General features: G+C 37.9%; 1 non-coding gene across 1 annotated transcript; it reads right to left on the reverse strand.

Moving 5' to 3' along the window:
• Positions 1–462: 462 nt before the first annotated feature.
• Positions 463–569, reverse strand: LOC117277982 (small nucleolar RNA R71). The gene has a single exon (XR_004508287.1). It is a non-coding gene; the product is annotated as a small nucleolar RNA R71 (small nucleolar RNA).
• Between the last annotated feature and the right edge of the window lie 20,575 nt (positions 570–21,144).

Raw genomic sequence — 21,144 nt, forward strand, 5'->3', positions numbered from 1 at the left:
AACACATATTATCTATGAAGAGGACAGGGGTCAGAGAATTGCTTAAAATCAACCCTTGGTTGCTAACCAGTTCAGAAATATAGCTCACATGACTGGGAGATTACTGGGCAATTATGCTAGATCGGTCTACAGTCAAGACTTATCAAGTGTTAAACCACCTCCAATTGCAGCTAACAATGTCGAGTTGAAGCAAGGGTTGCTTCAAACCCTTCAAAATTGCTGTATTTTTAGAGGAAGATGAACGTAGATCCAAACACACATATAATGGACTTCAAGGAGATTATGAACACCTTTCAATACAATGGTGTGTCACAAGATGCAGTGTACTTAAGGGCATTCCCCTTCACACTCAAAGATGATGCAAAGCAGTGGATTTGAAGTTTGCCCACTGGATCGATCAGAACATGGGAGAAGAAGACCAGAATATTCCTTAATAAATATTTTTCTTCAGCTAAAACAGGCAAGTTTAGAAGAGAAATCCATAACTTCTGCCAGAAAGAGACCCAAACTGTTTTTGAAGCATGGGAGAGGTTTAAGGAGATAGTTTGAAAGTGTCAACATAGTGGAATTGAACTCTGGATGCAACTCGAGGACTTTTGGGATAGATTGACACCAGCCTCACGTAGAACATTGAGCAATGCAGTCGGATGCACTTTGATGAAGAAGACTTCATAGGAGATAGTTACAATTTTAGATGAGCTATCTGGAGATGCTAAATAGTGGCCCTCTAAGAGGGCTGAAAGAAGATGATCAACTGGCTTTCAACAAGTTGATGCTAATACATCTGTACAGGTACAGCTTGATGCTATGGCTAAAGAAATAAGGAAGCTGACCTTGGCTACAATACAAAGTGAGCCTCATGCAGCATGTGATATATGCGGAAGAGGACACCCTACTCATGAGTGTCAAGCCTCAATTAAAGAAGTGAATATTGTGGGAAATTATAGTTTTAATGCAATGGGTCATAAGCACCCCGATTTTTCATGGAGCCCACCTAGAGGTAACGCTAATGCATGGCAACAAAACAACCCCATATTTCAGGGACAATGAGATTCTAGTTTTATGAATCAGTCGAGGCAACAGTTTCAGCCTCAACAGCCTAATCAGCCTGGTCTAGAAGATCTCATTAAGGCCTTCATTTTGAAAACTGACAAAATATTTGAAGTACAAGGGGCAGTAATTCGAAATTTAGAGGAGCAAGTGGGACATATTGCAACGATATTATCTGAGAGGGTTCTAGGCACAATGAATGTTGTAACCTTGAAAACTGGGCAAGTGTTGTAAGACCCCACCCCGATCCAAAAAGATGTGATACTTGAAAAAGAAAGTGGGGAGCAGTTGAAAAGTGATGATGACAAGAAGAAGAAAGGCCCAATGAAAGCTGAGAAAAATAAGAAGGAAGAAAAATCGAGAAGGGAATAACATTAGGAGAGCAACAATATGTCGGCGCTACATTTCCCTCGAAAGCTATATAGAGAAAAGCTGGACAAGCAGTTTGAGAGATTTCTGGATATGCTAAAACAGGTTCATGTGAACTTACCATTCACAGAAGTGCTCTCACAAATGCCTTATTATGCTAAATTCTTGAAAAAGATCCTTACAAATAAGAGGAAAGTAGAGGAGACTTCAGTGGTCAAGTTCACAGAGCATTGCAGTGCGATATTGCAAAATAAACTCCCACAAAAGTGTGGAGATCCATGGAGTTTTACTAAACCTTGCTCTTTAGGAACTATTAATTTTGATAAGTCTTTATGTGATTCTAGTGCCTCAATTAATTTAATGCCTCTATCTATTTACAAGAAACTGGAGAAGGAGATTGGAGAGATAAGGTCTGCACCAATATCGTTGTAGCTGGTAGACCAAACGAATTTAATACCCGAGGGGATAGTGGAAGATGTGTTAGTTCAGGAGGATAGCTTCGTATTTCCTGTGGATTTTATAGTGGCAAATATGGAGGAAAGCAAGGAGGTCCCCCTTATCCTAGGTAGACCATTCTTATCGATAGGAAGAGCTATACTAGATATACACTAGAGAAAACTCATGCTTAGAGTGGGTGAGGAGATTGTGACTTTCAAGATGGATGTAGAAAAGGGGGTGCAAAAAGGAAAACCAGCTGCAAGTGTTGAGTGAAAAGTGATGGTTTTGAAAGAGAAGGTTGCGGTGAGTAAGAAAGATAAGTGTGGGGTGTACCCCAAAAAGGATGAGAAGAAGTTGCCTGCATGGATGTGTACATTAGTTCGGGCACGGGGAATGGAGCCCAACTTCGACTCAGACCCCGACTAGATATTCAGGGAAGTTTCCTCTACCTTATGCCTTTTTAATTGTGTGTTATGAGGACATGCCACAACTTAAAGTATGAGGTGGGGGATGTGTTGTATGTATGTATGTATGTATAATAGTTTTCTTTTTTGTGAGTTGTAGTAGCTGGAGATAGAAAGAATTTAGAAAAACAATCATAAAATTTTAAATTTTTTGATTTTCTTGACGATGGATATCATCGACAAGTTTCTTGAGGGATTAAAGTCAAAAGTACAGTAACAAAAAGAAATTCTTTTGTTAGGTAGTGTAATAATTTCTCCTTGGTTTTTCTTTGTACCGCGGTTCTTTTCCAAGGGTTTTGTTTTAACCAGGTGTAGTTAGTTGTTATTTGTTTATGAGTAGGAAACCTTGTGCTGTGATTTGAATTGAAAGAAATATCTCTTAACTTTATTATACCTTGAGAATAGTGAGTACACTAGCGGTGACGCTTAGGCTCAATTTTTGACTCTTGTATAAGTACCTTAATTTGTATGATCTTAACTTTGCTTAATTGCTTTGACTAGAGTGCCTTGATAGTCCAATCCCGAGTGAGTTATGTGCCACGTGTGTGTGAGGTCTTGTGTTATTCTATGCAGTGCATTTGATGTCTAGAACTTACCCCGTGTGTTTGCAAAGTAAAATAGTAGTTTTATTCAGTCTTGGAAGTGATATAGGCATTTCTTTGTTGAGCCAGATATGTGCTTTTACCCACCTAATTGTTATGTATCTTAGTTAACCCTGTTGAGACTGTAATCCTATTTCTTTGGCAACCACATTACAAGCCTTACCCATTTGTTTGAATGGACCATCTATTTGAATCTTGTACCTCTCATGAGCACTTGAAACTATTATGAACTTTGTAAAAGTTGAAGTAAGGGGTGATTGGTTTGGCTTTTGAGTGGAACTATTGAACTAAGGAGAAAGTTGCAATGTTTTGAAAATGTAAGAGCCACTTGAATTGAAAAAGATAAAAAAACAATAAGTGTATGATTGTGAATGATATTCCTTGATAATGGTAACTTAATGTAATTGTGCTTAAAGAATGAGGGAGTTAATGTATATTGATGTGAAGGTGGAGTTATGGTTTGACATAAGTGTGGGGTTTTGAATGGTTAATTATATATATTAAAGTGCGTAGGGAGGTGTAGTCACTCTTATATCTAAATGTATCCTACCTATCCCGTAGACTACATTACAACCAATTAAAGTCCTACTTGATCCTTGACTGAATGAGCTCAATTAGTAGAGTAGTACACTACGGTAAAGCCTATAGTACATCTTTTGTGGCATATGAATGTTACTTCTGAGAGTGAGTGAATTCTTTCTATTTTTAGTTCCTAATTGTTCTCGAGTTTTGTTGTGTGCAGAACTACTATCTATTATTGTGTGAGGGCACTTGATGCACGAAGGAAAGCTAATTTCACTGACCTCTATGCTAGAGTAAGTGAGCGTGTTATAGGAATGCGTGGTGCTCTTGAGTCAAATCTTGAGGCGAGGATGTTACAGTATTGTGCTTAATCTGTTTTAAATATTCTTGGTATGATGAGTTATGAGAGTTATTTAAAAAGGTCATGTCTATATAAAAGTGTAGTTCGATTGCTCGAGGATGAGCAATGGGTTAAGTGTGGGGTGTTGATGGTAGGCTATAATATAGTATTTTAGTCGTTTATTTCACTCTAATTCACTGCACTTTAGTTGTGTTTGAGCTTTAATTGGTAGTGTTTTGCACTTATTGTGTGTTTTATGCCTTATATGAGTGATTCCGAGCTATGTAGATGTTGTGGAGATAATTCGAGCTATTTGGAGCTTTAAAGTCTGAGTAAAAGCCCAAAGGATTACATCGGGATCGTGTTCGGGGGTCGAGAACCAAGTCTGGATGTCAAAAAATCAAGCAAAAAATTATAATCTGAGAAAAATCCACAATCGCGGTGCGTGGTGCGCCGCGGCTATCCAAATTCTACTGCCTGTCAATTGTTGAGCTCTCTAGATTTTCTCACTAATGCCTCGCATGGCGCATCGCCCCATGCAGCGCGCCTGTGTAATATTTACGGAGCCAATGTCCTATTTCGGCCAAGAGAAGGTAGTTTTGTCTGGGCCCGACCCTACATGGTATAAATTTATGGAAAAATATTATTTCCTACACTTTTGACAAACTTTGGACAAAACGAGGCAAAGGAGGAATTGGAAGAACACAAGCAAAAGGATTTCATCAATCCTTCCTCACTCAAAACCCGAGTTTGGATTGAATTTATGTTTTTCTATACTTTAATTTTATTTGTGATGAATTGCTCCATATCTATAGAGTAGTTCTCTTTAGGGTTTGATGTATTTGGTGTATTGATGATTGTTTGTGGATTATAACTCTACTTTTTTTTATGTATTGAATCGTTTTGGATGATTTAATTGTTGCATCGATCTTCACTTGTTCATGTAATCGAGAGAGGCATAGCTTGTGATACCTTTGCATTATATTGTTGGTTGAGTTCATAGATTCTTCTAAGTAATCAAAAGAGGCTAGTTGAATAATTGATTAAACCTAGTTAGGAGAACAATCTAAAGAGGTTTTCCTAAAGACTAATCCACTACGCATTCATGCATATCTTCACGTGCCTAAATTGGTTCATCTTGTGAGGTTAAAACGTAATCGAGAGAGGAGTTTTGCTGAACGTTTGAACTAATAATTGAGTGAATTCGAGAGACTCACTTGAACATTAGAAGTGAATTATCTAGAGTTAGATCCCAAACAATTATCATGCACCTATCCTATCAAAACCCTATCTTCTCCCATTGATAACCTTCTTTGCTTATTCCTTGTTTCGATTATCATTAGTCAATAACTTTATAAATCTCAACTATTGATCATCTTGGATAGAAACCAATCTATATACTACGCGAATACTCTATAAATATAATCCCTATGGATACGATATTATACTATACTATATTTGATTAGCGAGCAGAATTTAAGTATGTATTTTGCGCTTGTCAAATTTTTGCGCCGTTGCTGGGGATTGACAATCAATAGTGTTTGAAATAGTTTGTAGTGCTAATTCAGGAATCTTTCTAGGGCCATAGTCAAAGTAGTCTTGAAATTCTGATAGTTCTCCTCCAATTCATCAAGACATCTAAAAGGAATATCCTTCTAAGTCAACTTAGTCAATATGGCCGCAATAAATTAAAACCCCTCCAAAAAGTGACGATAGTAGATTGCCAAATCCAAGAGCTCCTAAGATCTGTAGTTAATATAGGTCTATGCCAACTCTAAACCGCCAAAATCTTATTCGAATCAACCCTGATACCATCACAAGACACAATGTGATGTGAGAATGCAATTAAGTCCAACCAAGACTCACACTTAGAAAGCATAGCATATAACATCTTCTCCTTTTATGTGTGAAGTGCAATCTTGTAGCATCTCATGATCCTCTCTACTACGAGAGTAAATTGGGATGTCATCAATGCATACAATCATGAAAGTGTAAAAATAAGGCTTGAACACCATATCGTCTGTCATGGCCCAAACATGGGTGAGGCGGGGAGGCCTTAACCTGACCGTGCCAACCAACCTCTAAGACTTATGAATAAGTTATATACTGAGTCACATAATACATGGAAACCTGCTAATAGAGGAAATATTGCAACATCAATTACTTCCAACCCAAAAGAAATATATACATATAGGGCTCCATGGTCGTAACATATGCCGACAATTAGAGACTTGAGTACTGCCATAACACTTGTACATAACTGACAATACAAACTGCATAAGCCTACAATGCCTCTACATGTGTCTGACAATAATACTACTACCGAGATAGGGCCCCAACCTACCCATAAAGTCTATACATATGTACATCATAAAATGACTCGATTCGACTAGACTCTAGGTAGAAATCGAGCTCACCAAACAACAACTGGATGGTTGTAACTGCCTAATAGGGAGGCTTGCAAACCTGAGTATCTGAACCGCAGGATGAATACAGCAGCCCGACAAAATAAACGTGAGTATGAAGACAATTGTACTCGTATGTAAGGCAAACCAAATAATAATGAAGGAACAAAGAGGCAATGAAATGTAATCGACTAAATACATTAGAAAGCTATGAAACATCCTATTGAAATACATATCAGTTCTTATCGTTCTTACGTTACAAACATCTTTTGGAGTGCTTGATGAGTGATGAGGAATCATATTAGTTGTCAACTTTTGATTGTGACATAACCGATAGGTTCTTTTACTCCTAGAATATAATGAGGCACATTGGGCATATAACATGTGAAAATTTCTGTGCAAAGCACGACCTTTCCATTCCCTCATATATATTTATATATAAACCTTGTTTGGCCCTATGCAAGGCACGACCTTGTTATATCGTATACATATAGACCTCAACAGACCCAGTGCAAGGCACGACCTTGTAATACCCCCCATATATTATATGTACCTAAAAGTAAATAGTAAAGTTCTCATTAAATAGTTTCTAAAAGCATTAAGCAATATTATATAGCTATTTAGACTTCCGGAGGAACTAACTAATATATATAACTTTATGTAACAACCCGACCAGTCGTTTTGAGCTTTAGCGTTCCATTTGGTGGTTTGAGACTTTGAGTAGCTTCATATTATGTATTATGACTTGCGTGTATGGCTGGTTTCGGTTTTCGAGCGGCTCGGGATTGATTTGAAAGAATGATTGTTGTTTTAGAAGCTTTAAGTTGGAAGAGTTGACTAAGGGGTTTTTGGGTAAACGGACTCGGAATTGGGTTTTGATTATTCCGATAGGTTCGTATGATGCTTTTGGACTTGTACGTCTGTTCGAATTTGGTTTTGGAGGTTCCTAGAAGAATTCAACATTATTTGTTGAAAGTAGGTAATTTAAATAACTTAATAGTTCATAAGTTTGACCAAGAGTCAACTTTAATGTTATTGGACTCCAATTGGTGTTCCGAGACTTTGGATAAGTCTATATAGTTCAATTGAACTTGGTGCAATGTTTGAAAGTAATCCGAAGGGTTTAAGTGTGATTCATACACTCTTTTGAAAGAATAAAGATGTAACAACTTAAGAGAAATTCTATTCAGTTTGACCCTCGATTTTTTGTTGTGATGTTCCTGTGGGAGTTTTGCGGCTTTGAATAAATTTGTATGATGTATTTGTACTTGTTTGTATGATTGGATGTGTTCTCGATGGTATTAGGTGTATTTTGGAATATTGGTTGAGAAACTAGTTAAGTTAAAGATTTAAAGTTTGACCATGGTCAATATCGGATCAAGATGACATCTTTTCTGTATTTTGCGTGCGTGAGCAGGTTCGTAGTGTGTATTATGATTGAAATACATATATGATTTATGTGCAGGTTCCGAATGAGTTTTGGGTGCTAAAACGAAGATTTTCATGTTACTGGTTTTTTCTTCTAGTGTAAATAATTATGAAAATGCCATTGAAATATTCAGATTTCTTTTAAAACATCAACACATCATATCTCCCTCGTTTTAAGGCCGAATTGGGTAATTCAAAAGGCTATCTTGGGTATAATCTCGCAAGGATCGTTTTGGGATTATAAAACATGAGTTTCGGGATCATATAAGGCCTGAATCATTCTAGAAAAGCTGTTGCATTTTGTTTTTATTGGGTAAGTGATAATTATCAATTTTCAACTATATTTCATGAATATACCTTATATTTTAACGTCAAAATTTTGAGAATCAAAGAGGAAAATTGAGAAATTTTGTCAAGTTTTTGAAAAATGAAGAATTGAGTTTATAGAGTCGATTTGGACTGGGATTTGAAAATAAAATACATATATGGACTCGTGGGGTTATGGGTAGTCGGAATCTATCCTTGGACCCGGGTATTGACGGGGCGAGCCCGGCGTTGACTTTTGGTGAATTTTTGGGAAAAATGTAAAGATCATAGCTTTATTTATTGTAATTGGTTTTTCTTGCATTGTTTGATGTTATTTAGTCATTTTTGGTTTAGATTTGAGTCGTGTGGAGGTAAATTTTAGGAAAAAATCTATTTTCGAGGGTTGAGTTGGCCTAGTTGAGGTAAGTATCTTGCCTAACTTTGTATGGGGGAAACTACCCATTAAGATTTTGGTTGATTATTCTATTTGTATTATGTGAAAGCCGTGTACGCAAGGTGACGAGTGGGTACATGGGTTATATGTGGTATTTGAACGGTTTAGGTTATCTTGACTCTTTCCATGCATTTTATTGAATTGTTATAACATGTTATATATCTTATTGTTAATCTACTCTTACATGATCTATTTGACGTTATTAACGCTTGTTCTACCTCTTACTTGTTATTTTGCTCTTTTATGCTTTAGTTGAAGTTATTGCCTTTCCTTATTGTCTTGTTATCTCTTAATTGTTGAATCATTAAGATTCAGGTATCACCAATTGAAGATGAGGGAGTAGGATGTTCCGAGAACAGCTTTCAGGACCCGGTATGGGCACTTTGAATTTCTGGTAATGTCTTTTGGGCTAACAAATGCCCCATGAGCTTTCATGGATCTTATGAATCGGGTCTTCAAACCTTTCCTTGACTCCTTCATAATAGTGTTTATTGACGATATCCTTGTATATTCGCTGAGTCGGGAGGACCATGACAATCATCTCAAGGTAGTTTTAAAGACCCTGTATCTGCACTAGTTATGCGAAGTTTTCAAAATGTGAATTTTGGCTTGAATATGTCACGTTCTTGGGTCATGTTGTATCTAGAGAAGGGATTGAGGTTGATCCTCAGAATATTGAAGCTGTGAAGAATTGTCCTAGACCTACTACCCCAACTAAGATTCGCAGTTTCTTGGGCTTAGCTGGATATTACAGGAAGTTTGTGGAGGGGTTCTCCACTCTTGTCTCTCCCTTGACTAAATTGACGCAGAAGGCTGTTAAGTTCCAATGGTCAGATGCTTGTGAAGGAAGCTTCCAGGAATTGAAATCAAGATTGACTACGGCACCGGTGTTGAGTCTACAATATTGTGATGCTTCAAGAATCAAACTAGGTGTATATTGACTGTCCACTCTCATGATGTGTATGCTCTTATTAATCCCGATTTTACTTTGTCCTATGTTACTCCCTATGTTCCTAAGGGATTTGGGAATGAACCGGAATAGCTCCATAAGCCGTTCTCTGTATTTACTTCGATTGGTGAGTCTATCATGGCTGCGCGGGTTTATAGGGATTGTGTTGTCACGGTGCGTGGTCGAGACACCATGGCCGATCTCATCGAATTGGGGATGATTGATTTTGAAGTAATAATGGGAATGGAATGGTTTTATTCATGTTTTTCCAAGCATAACAGTCGAACCAGAACCGTTAGGTTTGAATTCCCAAATGAGTCAGTGATTGAATGGAAGGGGGATGATGTGGTGCCGAAGGGTATGTTTATTTCTTACCTTAAGGCCACGAAGATTATTAACAAAGGGTGGATTTACCATTTGGTCTGGGTTACGGACACCGATGCTGAGGCACCCACACTTGAGTATGTGCCTGTTGTGAATGAATTTTCGGAGGTCTTTCTAGATGAACTCCCTGGGATCCCGCCAGATTGGGAGATTGATTTTGGGATTGATGTGATGCCAGGCACGCAGCTTATATCTATTCCACCGTACAGAATGGCACCGACAAAATTGAAAGAGATAAAAGAACAATTGAAATATTTGTTAGAAAAGAGTTTCATTCGGCCAAGTGTGTCGCCTTGGGTTGCATCAACCCTCTTTGAAAGAAAGAAAGATGGGTCATTAAGGATGTTCATTGACTATCGGCAGCTCAACAAGGTTACAATCAAAAATAAGTACCCACTGCCAAGGATAGATGACTTGTTTTATCAATTGCAGGGTGCTAAGTACTTCTCCAAGATTGATTTAAGATTCGGGTATCACCAATTGAAGATGAGGGAGTAGGATATTCCGAGAACAGCTTTCAGGACCCGGTATGGGTACTTTGAATTTTTGGTAATGTCTTTTGGGCTAACAAATGCCCCGTGAGCTTTCATGGATCTTATGAATCGGTTCTTCAAACCTTTCCTTGACTCCTTCGTAATAGTGTTTATTGATGATATCCTTGTATATTCGCGGAGTCGGGAGGACCATGACAATCATTTCAAGGTAGTTTTACAGACCCTGTATCTGCACCAGTTATGCGAAGTTTTTGAAATGTGAATTTTGGCTTGAATATGTCACGTACTTGGATCATGTTGTCTTTAGAGAAGGGACTGAGGTTGATCCTCAGAAGATTACAGCTGTGAAGAATTGGCCTAGACCTACTACCCCAACTAAGATTCGCAGTTTCTTGGGCTTAGCTGGATATTACAGGAAGTTTGTGGAGGGGTTCTCCACTCTTGTCTCTCCCTTGACTAAATTGACGCAGAAGGCAGTTAAGTTTCAATGGTCAGATGCTTGTGAAGGAAGCTTCCAGGAATTGAAATCAAGATTGACTACGGCACCGGTGTTGAGTCTAGAATATTGTGATGCTTCAAGAATCGGACTAGGTATATATTAATGCAACATGGCAAGGTGATAGCTTATACTTCTAGGCAACTCAAGAATCATGAAAACAATTATCCAATACATGACTTAGAGCTTGCAGCGGTGATCTTTGCGTTGAAGATTTGGTGTAATTATTTGTATGGGGTCCATGTGGATATATTAGCGGACCATAAGAGCCTTCAATATATTTTCAAACAGAAGGAATTGAATCTGAGGCAGAGGAGATGACTGGAGTTACTCAAAGATTATGATATCGATATTCTGTATCATCTGGGGAAGGCTAATGTTGTGGCGGATGCTCTTAGCCGCAAATCTACCGGTTGTTTGGCTCATTTGGAGGCACACCAAAGGTCGTTGGCCAAGGAGGCTCATCGGTTGGCTAGTTTGGGAGTTCGTCTTGCGGACTCTAGTGAAGGAGGGATGATTGTGCAAAATAGAGCTGAATCGTTGCTTGTGGTGGAAGTCAAGGAGAATCAATTCAATGATTTATTGTTGGTACAACTGAAGGAGGGGATTCATAAACATAAGACCATGGCCTTTTCTCTTGGCGTGGATGATAGTACCCTAAGGTACCAAGGGCGTCTATGTGTTTCAAATGTGGATGGTCTCTGGGAAAGAATCATGACCGAGGTTCACACTTCTAGGTATTCTGTGCACCCAGGCTCTACAAAGATGTATCATGATCTTAGAGAAGCCTATTGGGGAAATCATATTTTCCCCGGTACAGCTTATATTAAGAATACTCCCTCTTGGTAATGCAATGTTTATGGCATTATTGCCAGTGTTGTTTTAATATTATTTTGTATAGTCGTATTGTGGTTGTGATGTTAGGATTGTTTTATGGGATTCTCTGACAGGTGGATAGGCCCAGTTACAGGGGAAACTCTGGAGAAAATTTTGGAAATTTGGGGAGTTAGTCAAAATTTGGGAAATGTTGGTGTGTGTCATAGCAGCTGAGCCGCATTGGTTTCTAATGGCAAATTTTAGCCCTCATTCGAGGACGAATGATCTTAAGCGGGGGAGGATGTAATGCCCCGTAACATTTTGCCTAAAAACTCGGGGTTTCGTGGTGTCGAAGTAGGCTTATGAGTTGACGAATGTAGATATTCTTCGCGGTGAGATTGCGAGACGAAGAACGGAATTTTTTGGTTGAACAATGCACTGAGGAGTAATTGATAATTTGTGGTAGAAAAAGACATTTCTGCGGCCCACTCTACGGCCGCAGAATGGCCGCAGAGTGAAGCAAAAAAATTGGGCAAGTTTGGATGATATTGTGCAGTCTACTATGCGACTGCAAAACCATTTCGCGGGCCCCACATCGACAGCGGAACCAACATGAAAATTTCTGGTAGGAAGTTTTGCGGTGCATTATATGACCGCAGAACAGGTCTGCAGACCATATACTGGTCGCAGAGTAGGGCAGCCTTGCCCAGTTCTAGAGGACCAATTGTGCGGCTAATTTGCGGACCGCATATCTATTTTGCGGTCACTCTGCGACCTCAGATTGTGTTTTGGAGCTTCATTTTTCTTGTTTTATAAGTCCGGCCCCATTCTTATAAAACAATGTTAAGGGTCATTTTAGAAGGTCCAAACTTACATTTTAGAGAGAGAGAAAAGTGGTTTAGAGTGAGAAGAGGAGTTCCAAGTCATTTGTTCATTAATCTTTGTTCAAACTTTGAAGATGTTTCTAGGGTAACTCACAAGGTCTTCAACCAAAAGGTAAGATTCTACACCATAACTCTTAATTTCGGAATTTAATTAAAAATAGGTAATTAGTAAAGCAATTCTTTGGTGTGGGAGTTGGGTAACCCTGTTGAGCATCGGTCACGCTCCCCGAGGTCGGGGTGTGACAGGAACCTTTGAATGTTAGGTATAGATAAGAAGGTACATGACATTGCATTCTTTTGCATCTTTTTTAGGATGGAGCATACCATAAAGATTCATGCCAAAAGAAGATGGAATGATATAGCCATTACATACCTCCCTTTACGACCCTCCAAACAATTACGATGAACCGACCTCCCTTTACAAGCTTAATCTACAAGATAAGATAGCAGTACTAGTATCAACCATCAAGAAGGCATGACAATAACACGACGAGCGACAAGCCAGCTATACTTCAACTATGCAGTGTATCAGTTCCCTCCTACCTCTTGAACTCCATAACAACAATAACCATCACCTTGGCATCCCAACAACCACCCCAGACAAAATAACAATTACTATAACTCAGGCTCACGGCTTCTGATCACTGTCCTGTGAGTCCTATTAAACAAACATACTAACATTTCTCTTACAGACTCTTCTTAAAGGATAGGAGGTAATTCATAGCTTGATAAAGGGAGAAACAATTCCTATTTCCCTGAGCTTGCGAGAATCGAGCAAAACTCTACAACCACAGAAGGTTGAGGATGAGATCTTATGATATTTAAAGAAGAAACAAGTTAGAGGAATATCATTTCCTTACCTTGGAAATCTTGAATGTAAGTATGAAATATAGAGAGTATTTACTACAGTTTTGGCCAAGAAAATATGTCCAAATGAATTCCCAAATCAAATAATTTAATTGCTTCTACCATAAGAGAATTTCACTTCTTGGAGATCTTGATGATGGAGATGGATATTACGGTTGCTAGGTCAAAGTACTATTGAGAAAGATGCAAACCATTAGCTAAAAATTGGGTTTTGGGGTTTAATATAATGTCACCCTAGGAGGTGCCACGTGTCCACCGCTAGCACTTGGAAACTGCTAACAGGTTTGTAGTAATACACGCATAACGTTTTGTCCTCATGTCAAATTAATGAACAGTTTACAGCGTTAAAAACTACAGTCAAATACCTTTAATTTGATAGGTAGATTACCTCATAATACCTTTTATACAGGGAATTATGCTTATCTAAAGTTGTACCTTATATGAATCTAACTCATCAACTTAATTCCGACGAAACGTTTTATCGACACTTGAATCACAACATATTATACCTCAAAACTTGACGCATATCTTGAATATAACTCAATTTCTTTAGGACTTGGGTCTACTTGTATAAATTGAAGAGTTCAAATCTTAATTCAAAAGTAAGGGTTATTACATTATCCCTCCCCCTCCCGAAACATTTGTCCTCAAATGAGAAGTGTAACCTAGAAAAATTCTTAACTCTGAACTTCTTTGAGAATATCGACAAAGTTTACCTGTATATAGGACTATCCAAAATCCAGTCAGCTAACAAGTAGAACAAAAGCATCATTAGGCGTCTGAATATACAATACACAAGTAAAAGGATCATTAAACATATAAGGCTCCACTTGCCCATCCAAAATGAAACGCTAGCACATTTGATCATAACTTACCCTACGTATCTCGTGTCTCCATTTCTGGAGGCATAACAATAGTGTCAAGCATGATCAGTACCTAAATGTATGAAATGGGATTGAGATAACTTGCAAACATGTTCATTTAAACTTGGAACATTTAACATAAGATAATTGTCTAAAGACCTTTTGCTCCTTTATGAAATAAGTGTGAATACTTTGATTTCATTTCCTCCTCAGTTTCCCGCATAAGTTTTTCAACGTTATGATTTCTCCATAACACTTTCATGGAGGCTATTTTTTTGGTTTGCAACTTCCTAACTTGATGATCAAGAACAGCTACTGAAACCCTTCGTAGGTTTAGGTTTTTGTTTTTTCAACATCCTCAGTATGTACAATACGGGAAGGATCTTACACACATTTCCATAACATCAACATGTGGAATACAAGATGAACTGATATCAACTCTGGGGATCGTTCTAGCTCATAGGCCACCTAGCTTATCCTTCGTATTATTCTATACGGCCCAATATTTCTTGGGCTAAGCTTTCCTTTCCTTCTGAACTGCATAACTCCCTTCATAGGAAAACCTTCAAGAATACTGAATCATCTATAACAAACTTCAAATCTCTGTGTTGCTCATTTGAATAGGATTTTTGGTGACTCTGGGATATCTTCAACTACTCATGTGTCAATTTAACTTTCTCCATAGCTTGATGAATTAAATATGGTGCAAGTAATTTTGCTTCGCCAACCTCAAATCATCTGATCGGAGATCTACACTATTCTCGCAAAATGCCCCAAATTATGCCATTCTACTACCGAAATAATAGTTGTTGTATATGAAAACTCAATGAGGGGCAAGTGATCATCCCAATTGACTTTAAAATCTAACACACATGATATCATATCTTCGAGTTTCTGAATACTGCACTTTGCCTGACAATCTGTTTGTTGGTAGAGGGTTGTACTAAGATTGATCTGATGACCCAAACCCTTCTGGAACAACCTCCAAATGCTTACTATGAACTAAGCGCCTCTTCCAATATGATAGAAATTTGATTACCATGCAGTCGAGCTATCTCTTTGATAAACAACTTTGCATGTTCTTCGATTGTGTCAGTGGTATTAACAGGAAATAAAGGAGATAATTTAGTGAGCCTTTCTACTATCACCCAAATTGAATCAAACATATAAAACAAATGAGGTAAACCTGTGATGATATCAATATTAACCATTTCCCATTTTCAAATTGGGATTTCTATGTTTTATGCTAACTCAGTGGGTTTCTGATGTGTTGCTTTAACCTGTTGGACATTAGGTGCTTTTCTACTTTAACCTATTGACAATTAGGACACTAATCTACAAATTCATCAACTTTTTTCTTCATATCTTTCTACCAATACACTTCTTCTAGATCATGATATATTTTTTGTTGAACCTTGATGGATAGAATACCATGAATGGTCTACTTCTGCCATTATTATTTCTCGAAACCTCTCCATATCTAGAACACATAAGAGGCCATGATATCTGAGAACCCCATCTTCCTTTAGCTCAAAAGCTGTCATTTTGTGTTGTTGGATCCCTTCTCTAAGTTGTAGTAACACATGATCGTCATATTGTTGTACTTTCACTTTCACTATTACGAAAGACTGCTCTATTTTGAATAACTACACCACCATTATCTGAGTCCAATTGTCGGACTCCCAAGCTCACAATCGATGAAGATCATTGGCTATGTCTCTCTTCTCCGCTTACAAGTGCACTAGACTACCCATGGATCAGCGACTGAGGGCATCCTCTACAACATTAGCCTTGCCTAAATGATAATATATTTTCACATCATAGTCCTTCAGCAACTCAAGAAACCTTCTCTGCCTCAAATTCAACTCCTTTTGTTTGAAAAAGTACTGAAGGCTTTTATGATCTATAAATATGTCAACATGAACCTCATATAAATAATGATGTCATATCATCAACTTGAACACGACCGTCGCAAATTATATATCTTGAGTTGTCTTAGAGCATATGTGAGCACCTTAGTGTGCAACATTATAACAAAATCCAAACTAGTACCTGAAGCATCACAATAAATAGCATACCCCTCTGAACCCTCTTGAAGTGTCAGGACTGGTGCTAATGTCAACCTGTTCTTTAACTCTTGAAAACTCTTTTCACAAGTGTCTGACCGTTGAAACTTGACTGCCTTATTCATTAACTTAGTCAACAGTGCTGAGATAGAGGAAAAGCCCTCCATAAACCTTATGTTGTAACCCGCCAACCACAACAAACTACAAACCTTTGTAGGAATTGTGAGTCTAGGCCAACTATTTACGGCTGCAATCTTCTGTGTATCAACTTTGATGTTATCGTGAGACAATATGTGGCCAAGAGATGCTATGGAATTCAACAAAAACCCATACTTGGAGAATGTTTCATATAACATGCATCTTGGAGTGTCTACAACAACGCTCGTATATGACCTACATGCTCCTCTTCTGTCAATGAATATTCCAGGATATCATCGATGAAAACAATCATGAATAAATCCAAAAATTGTTTGAAGACCCTATTAATCAGGTCCATGAAGACTGTTGGGGCATTAGTCAATCTCAATGACATAGCGAGGAACTCAAAATGGCCGTATTAGTTTTTGAAAGCTGTCTTCGAAATATCTTTCTCTCTATCTCTCACTTGATGATAACTCGACCTCAAATCAATTTTTGAGAAATATTTGGCACCTTGTAACTGATAAAATAAGTCATCTACCATGTCACGACACAAAATCCAACCAAAGGTCATGATGGTGCCTAACCTATATGCTAGGCAAACCAACACTCAATAACAATAATAGAGGTCAATTATTAAGTCTTTAACGGAGGAGTTATGATATAAATATGAAACCAGAATAAGTCTCAAATTAACATCATAAATTGATAAACCAAGGACAGGGTCTAAACACAACCACAACTATCTCACAAAACACCCAAAACCTAGTATCACATCATCACAAGCAACTAACAAGAGTAAATTATCTCAACTAAATAATAACGTATATTTGGAAAGAAGTAAATAGGCAGGGATAGTTAAGTGGGGAATCGTCATGCCCCAACCTTGGTGAGCGCAACCGGCGCTCAACCGAGATATCCCAGTTGAGCAAGCCAACTTGATTCCTTCTACCTAACCTTACACATGAATAAAGTGAGGATGAATATCACAAATTAGACAATAAGAGGAGGGAATGTACAACACCAATTTTGTTACCATTAGTTACTTCATTACAAATTCCCAAAATACATTATATATTCATAGTTTTAGAAGTGGAAACATGTGTCAAGTTTGACTTACCCAAAACAAAATATAAACCACACTATGCCTACAGAGCCTCTAACTGATACAAAATAGAAGTATGATGGTGTCGGCAACAAGGCCCTGGCTATACCTCAAAACACTATACATAAGGAACAAAAAATACAAAACCCCGATATGAAGTGGGGCTCACCAAGTCAGCTGAGAAGATTGTGTACCGCTATCACTAATTGATGTCGCCTGATATAGAACCACCTACATCCGTTAAAGATGCAGTGGCCCCGACAATAGGAACGATAGTACATATGCAATAGTACTAGTATGTAATACTAAACACCCTCTCAATGAATCGAGTAATAGTACAAGGAGAAATAAGCATGGAATCAATGAGAGTCTCAAACAATATTAAAGCGTCAAGTTAAGAGAAAGATAAATTTTCAAGTAAATATCAATATTTTTAAGTTGGAAGATCCTTAGTACCTATACACCACCGTGCTTTTAGAACGGAGTTTGATCTCGGCCTGATTTGCTAAGTCGTCTCACTCCGAGACATCCATTCACAACACCACCTTGTACGCGGCATGGCGTCTGAACTCGGCCCTATCGGCTAAGCCGTCTCACCACAATGCCGTGTGGGTCCATATCACCTTCTTCTAGCAATCATCTCATCTCAGTTAAGGGGAATAATCTCAATGCATCAATATCATCCCAATTAAGGGGAATAATCTCAACACATCAGTACGGGGATTTACCCCTCAATCACTCATATACCGACACATATAGTTTAGAGGTTAGGTTATTTCAACCTACCCTTCCTTGGTGATTAAAGATACTCCCAAAATATTTATTATATAAAGGAGTTAAAACTTATTTAATATTCTTTCACACATTCTTTCATTTTATTTGCACTGTTGGCCGCAAGTATAATTTTCATTCTTGGCATGATGGCCACATTTTATATGTCATACTCACTTCCAAACATCATCATAGGTTATAAATAATAAGAGCATTTGAAATCAAAACTTTAAGTATGTTTATTTGTAATAGGAGTCTTAAGCACGTTGAATTACCCGGGATGAATTGTTGGTTGATATGGGTTAAACTTTGGGGGTTATTTAAGCCCACTTAACCCCGAAAAAAAGTTGTATGGATGATGTAGGACAAGAACTTACCCGGATAGGTGATGGGCTAGTGAGTGATTCACTTGAATCTTCAAGATTGGGGAAAGGATTGATGAGCAAAGCACTAGGAGATTCCTCATCTCTCTCTAAAGCACTCCCCTCTCTCTAAAACAGCCATTTAAACCAGCCAAAATAACCCCCAAAGTCGTTTTATAAAAATGGGATTGGGTAAAATTTCCTCAAACTTAAGCCCCTGAACCGGGTCTGCGATCGTAGACTGGACAACAAAAGAGATATGCGTTCTGTGAAGTGGACCGCAAAAATGGTCCCAAAAACTGTGCTGGTCGGGTTAGGTCTGCTGCCGTTCTATGGTCCACAGAACAGTTATGCGGTCGCATAATGCGCCGCAAAATCTCCCTCTGCAATATTCTCATGTTGAATCTGCGATGGAAGTATGGCCCGCGAAATGATTATACGATCGCAAAATGACCTCTAAAAATTGGCTTTGTTTCTGTTGCACTCTGCGGTGCGTAGAGTAGTTCTGCGGCTGCCTAATGGACATCAAAAATGTCATGTTCTGTAAAGGTTATTCTTCCAACTCCCCAACACATTGCACAACGCGAAAAGTTTGTACCGCCTACAACCTTCGAACACGTTAGCCTATCTCGACACCACCAAACCCCGGTTTCAAGGTAAAAGTTTACAATGCCTTACAAGAATGGGGACTCCTTGTGCTGCGAATCTAATTAAGTAAAGCAGATCTCCATTAAGTCAATAAATACTCCTACTCAACTGGATTGGTAGCACAAGTATCTGCCTTAGCACTTGCACAAAAATATGCAGAAATATATTATGAGTACAACACCACGGTACTCAATAAGTATCAAGTCTATCCTTGAAATAGTAGTGGTGAGGGGTCGACACTGACACTTACTAATAGTCAAATAATAGGTTGAAAGCATAAATAGAAATCATGGTGTCATCAAATAGATACAAAGTTAAAGGCACAGTAAATCCTAAATTCGACATGCTTCTCAAGCAACAAAATACAATACGATGTCAAATATCTCAATTCTTTTCTAACTCATGATATGAATCAATCAACGCTGATATGGAAAGCTACTACATGAGACTAGGATAAAAATGCATGCTCATGATCCACTCTCAATACCTATCAGCACAAATCCATGTATCTGATATTGGCCAAGTGTCCAAACTAAGCACCAATCTAGTTGCCTACGCTCAAAGGGCCTAATGAAACATGGGTAATCAATTGACTTTGGAGGGATGGATCCAAATCCAAGCGCTATTGCAGCGTGAAACCCATCTAATCATAATACCATTGTGGCGCGCAACCTGATCCAATCATAATACCATCAATAATGAATAAAACATATCTGCTCAGAATTTCCTTTGTGTAAAAAATCCTCAACTTTTCACAAAATAAAACTCTCCAACTCATACATCTGCATATGAGATGCTATGATCAAAGCACATCCGTAAATAATAATAAAATGCGGATGAATGTTTACAACAAGAGAAAGCTGTGACTAATTGTATAATTCAACTTCTCATAACAGTTGATTATGCTATTTAATATTCTTAAGTTTGATCATGATATTAAATATGATCATGGTAAGCCAATAGCCATTAAATCATGAATCAAGTAATGCGAGAATATGACTTTGGTAAAATCAATAAGCCATAAACCTAGGCATGGTTTCTAATCATAGTTAAGATTCATCAAGTAGTAATGAAATCAAGGAACACATGGATAACAAATCACATAGTCTAAGTAATGCATGCTATAAATCATTCTAAATCCGGATACGGTCATAAACTAGCTACACATATACTCTCATCACCTCGCATATACATGGTACCTAAATCAAGAAACAAGTAGCAAATAGATCACTTGAGGAGTATTCCCTCTCACAAGGATAGACAAGATATTTACCTCTTCCTAGCTAGCTTTAATCAAATACAACCGTCTTTCCTTTAAAATAAAACTCCAAAAGACTTAAATCACAATAAAATCAAACAAAGCTATAGGAATCAATTTCAAACAATAAAGCTTCAATCTTTAATGAAATCTCAAAAAATCAACATAAGCTAACCCCATGCTCATATGGACAAAACCCGATTCATGGGGTACATATGGTTAACCCATAACCACACGAGTCTACATATGTGATTAGATTCCAAATCCCATTCCAAATCGATCCTCAAATCAACAAAATACACCCTCTTAAGTTATAGACAAAAATCCCAAATTTCACTTTGAAATTCCATGTTTTAGATATAGAATTCCATGGGGAAACAAAATATATAATTAAATCCAAGTGAAAATTACTCATTTCCAACATTGTAGTTATATCTCTCTTCATAATCTCCCTATCTAGAAATCTAGGGTTCAAAATATGAAAGAATAGGTAAAATCCCAAAATTCTACTTAAAATAATTTGTCTAGTGATACCATTTGCGATCGCGATCCACTGTTTCGCGATTGTGAAAGACAAAATGCATTGCCTCCTAATTCTTTCTATCTGATTGGGACATGACCCATGCGATCACGAAAGCCTACTGATCACCACTTTCTGCGAGCAC

The sequence above is a fragment of the Nicotiana tomentosiformis genome, chromosome 12 (assembly GCF_000390325.3).
Source record: "Nicotiana tomentosiformis chromosome 12, ASM39032v3, whole genome shotgun sequence".
Lineage (NCBI taxonomy): Eukaryota > Viridiplantae > Streptophyta > Magnoliopsida > Solanales > Solanaceae > Nicotiana > Nicotiana tomentosiformis.